Genomic DNA, 4,199 nt, shown 5'->3' with positions numbered 1-4,199 from the left:
TGCACACGACTGAAGCTACTTAGCACACATGCATACGTACAACATATACAAATATTTAATTGGTTTGCTGTGCACCTAAAACTAATATAATGTTATATGCCAATTATATTTCAATAAAACAAGGAAGAGAGGATGGGAAGAGAGGATTATTCTATTTACAGCACGCTGCCACTTGCTTTCTTCGGTGATGATGATTACATTCACCTTTCCATGTCAGCCCTCCTCCCTCCCCCTAGTTCCTTCTAACCTCTCCCTGGTCTCTGCTCCATCCTAGATTTTCCATCTGCAGCAACAAGACTACCCCAGCAGATGCTTGCACCTACTACTCTCTGAAATTTCAGAAGGGGACCACTGAGGGGAAAGAAGTTTTTCAAATCACTCCAAAAAGAATAGCTTTCTGAACAATGATTTTGTGGCATTGAGAACAACTGTGAGCTTCTCAGAAATCAATATATCATCAATCATACACACTTGCACCATTGTGTCAAATATTGAGGCAAAATTAACACCATTATATATTACTAATCATTACATAGACTCTACTACTGAAAGCCTGTACAAAAGTATCGACTTTTAGTCCTACTTGGGATTTATTATGGTGAAAACTACTTTACCAGCACACACAGAATGGAAGCCAATTAGCATTGTTCACATTGAGAAAGCGGAGAAATGGTTTTAAAAACTGTTGAGAGGCAATGCCAGACACATACGCTCCAGAGTTAACAAGAGAACTTCAACATCATCTGTGCCTTTAAAAATACAGATATTCCTGGGCATCCGTGAAGACCTACCCAATCAGAATCTCTGGGGCTGGGTCCCAGACACGTGCATTTTTAAAGCTCCACACGTGATGCTGATACACAGGCAGGGTTGGGAGCCACCCCAGCCTTCTTTTTATGTGACGGAAATGCTGGCTATTCACTAAAGTCCTGCTTCCCTCCCACAGCGGGCACTGCAGCTGCGAAGTGACAGCCCAGCAGTCCCCAAATGCATGCAGGCAGAGCCTTCTGAGTGAGTTCTGGCCAATAGAACATGGGCGAAATCAACATCCACCACATCCACGCCTGGCCCTTTACCACCTTCCACTCACCCTCTCCTCCCCTCTCTGCAAGCAGGCGGTTGATGCCTGGGGCAGCCCTCCCTAGGCTGTTAAAATTGAGATTTTTTTTTTAACTTTCTAGGCCCTTCTTAGAAAGTTAAAAATCTCAATTAACAAAGAGATCTTCATGTTTTACTCCACTAGATAATGGTAAAATAGGTTCAAAATGAGTTTCTGGATGAACATTGTGACTTCTTTCAAATGTGTATTAATATTACCACTCCTTCCAAACAGCCTTTTTGAAGCTTGTTAATTTATGACTGGTAGCTCAGCTGGTAAAGAATCTGCCTGCAATGCAGGAAACCCAGTTCAATTCCTGGGTCAGGAAGATCCCCTAGAGAAGGGCATGACAACCCACTCCAGTAATCTTGCCTGGAGAATCCCCATGACAGAGGAGCCTGGTGGGCTACAGTCCACGGGGTCAAAAGGAGTCGGACACGACTGAGCAACTGAGCACTGCAGTTTATGACTACGAGCTCCCTTGGTGGTGCTGTAGTAAAGAATCCTCCTGCCAGTGCAGGAAACACAGAGACATGGGTTCAATCCTTGGGTCGGGAAGATCCTCCGGAGCAGGAAATGGCAACCCTCTCCAGTATTCTTGCCTAAGAGTCAGACATGACTGAACAAGTGAGCACACAGCTTATGGCTACAGGATCAACTCTTCCTACATCTGTTGAATGTCGCAAAATTTTACCTTCCCTACCCAAGTGTCACAGAGCCCCTCCTCCCCTGCCATCTACAAGGCAACCTCAGAGGGGCTTCAGGTGTATATGCACTTGTCTCTGACAGCTTAGCTTGCCCTGTCCCCTTTTCCCTTGTCATTTCAGTCTCTTCCTTTTTCTATTTCTCAGAGACAGAGAAGGAAAAGGATTTGAATAGAAGACGGTACTGAGACAATCAGAGGGTATGGGGTCTGTCTATTTCCTCTGATCCTGAGATAAGGCAGAAATCCTTCTGCTAGGTGAGCACAGTACTTACATTCACCCAGAGTTGGGAACCCGAATGTGAGTCTGGAAGAGGCATGGGATTTTGCTAACCTGGAGTCCCACAGCCCACCTGTGTTGAGTCTCAGCAGCGGGCTGCCTGTTGGCTCATTTCTCCAGTTAATTCAGCCACTGTTACAACAGATCCCACAGCGGTGCCCTTGCTGGCTGTTTAAACACAGAGCACGCTCAGTGTGGCTGGGGTGGAGGTGGTGGGGAGCGGGGAAGGCACTTGTCTCCCTGGTAAAAGAATCAGTTCAATGTACTTGAGAGAATGATTCTCGGAGGCATTTGGCAGGAGAGACATCCAGCAACCATTCCTCGGATGTCGCCCAGCTCTACTAAAGACCGCCCCAGTCCAAACTGACTTCCCTGGAGAGGATGTCAAAATGTCCCACTGAGTGACTGCAGCAAGGGGAGAATTAAGTATTTTCTTTACAAAGACCGCGGTTAAAGCAAGCTTTGTTGTCTTGACCAGTTTTGTGGTTCTTTCGCTAACATTGTCCCCAAATCTCAGCTCTTCCACCTCAGAGTGTGTGCCCAAGGGCACATGCCCATGTGTACACACACACACACAACAGGGATCTCTCTAAGACAGCTCTGAAAATAGGTGAGCTAGTTTAGGCTTCTAGACTATTCCACTATTGATTCTGCTTTTTTTAAAAAGAAATGTAAGCTACCGAATTTGAGGTCAGCCTAGTATGATGAAATCTCTTCTATTATTTTTATGAGTCTGGGCATTCATTTCCCTGGATTTGTTTAAGAAGCCGCACTCCCTTGCCTGTCTTAACCTATGCAAAGCCATTTCCTTCAAAGCCAAGTTTCTTCTTGGACAAGGAACTTACCTCAGGTTTCATTTTCCTTCCCGTTCCCTTAACAGAAGCAAGCAGAGAGCCACTAACGTCCCAGTAAGGAGGCCTGTGGAAGTACTGACCATTACAGTGCCCATCCATCAATGGGAGGGCAGCTGCAGTGCCCAGAGGGGGCCAGGCTGAGCTGAACCTTCCCCCCCGGCCATGTATGGTGGTATGGATGAAAATCACGGCAGGACGATGGGAATGAAAACATCCCTGACCATCTGTGGGATAGGCTTACCACCTACGTGGTGGCTCAGACGGTCAAGAATCTGACTGCAATGGGGTAGACGCGGGTTCGATCCCTGGGTCAGGAAGATCCCCTGGAAAAGGGAATGACAACCCACTCCAGTATTCTTGCCTGGAGAATCCCATGGACAGAGGAGCCTGGCAGGATACAGTCCATGGGGTCCCAAAGAGTCAGATAAGATTGACTAACAAAAACACACACATACACACAGGGAAATCAAAGAAGGGTGATTTCCATCCCTCAGCATTTACTGAGTACTGGGGTTCAATAACATGCTCAAGACTGCAGAGCTGGTGAGGGGAAGAGCTAGGACTGGAACCCAAGTGAGCCCAACTCCAGAGCCCACAGCATGTATTTGAAACCCAGTGTAACGCCAGTGAAGAGAATCACACCTGGACATCTTAGAGGATTCTGCAAAATAGATTTCCTTGGCTTTTAATGCCATCTAAGTAACTGTCAGTTCAGGATTTTTTCCCTCTTTATTATAAATTTATACCCTTTGCCTGCAATATAGCTCTTCAAGCCAAGTAAATGGACTTACTGCTTTCCTTGACCTACTACTGAAAAACATATTCACATCCAATACTCAGCCTGAAAACAGTCAAACACACCCAATTTTTCATCACTGTTTAAAGATCTAATGGGCTAGACGTGTTCTCCTTTTGTACTTATTCTCAGGAATAGGCCATTTTCCTGAGACTCCAGAGAGCATTTATTTGCCTCTCTCTGGTGCTAACACATTCAGTGGTAGTAAACTGGGTCTTGAACAGAGGTCTATTCATTCTTTGGAGTCATTGGTGTGCACCAGCAGAAATACTTAGTGGGTTGAAATAATATATTGGCATCCTGAGCACCGACCCTAAGCAGCTTAGACTCAAAACAGACTTGCCTGCACAACACTTCCGAAGGATTGTGCATTTGGAAGTGTTTTTATGATCCGCTGTCTTTTCAGCCTGGTGAAGGTCAGCAGACATTTCCCCTGGGGTTAGTGGGGGAGGGGGAGGTTGAAGGGA

The sequence above is a fragment of the Ovis aries genome, chromosome 7, assembly GCF_016772045.2.
Source record: "Ovis aries strain OAR_USU_Benz2616 breed Rambouillet chromosome 7, ARS-UI_Ramb_v3.0, whole genome shotgun sequence".
Lineage (NCBI taxonomy): Eukaryota > Metazoa > Chordata > Mammalia > Artiodactyla > Bovidae > Ovis > Ovis aries.
The sequence above is the reverse complement of the archived record's forward strand: the minus strand, read 5'-3'. Positions refer to the sequence as shown.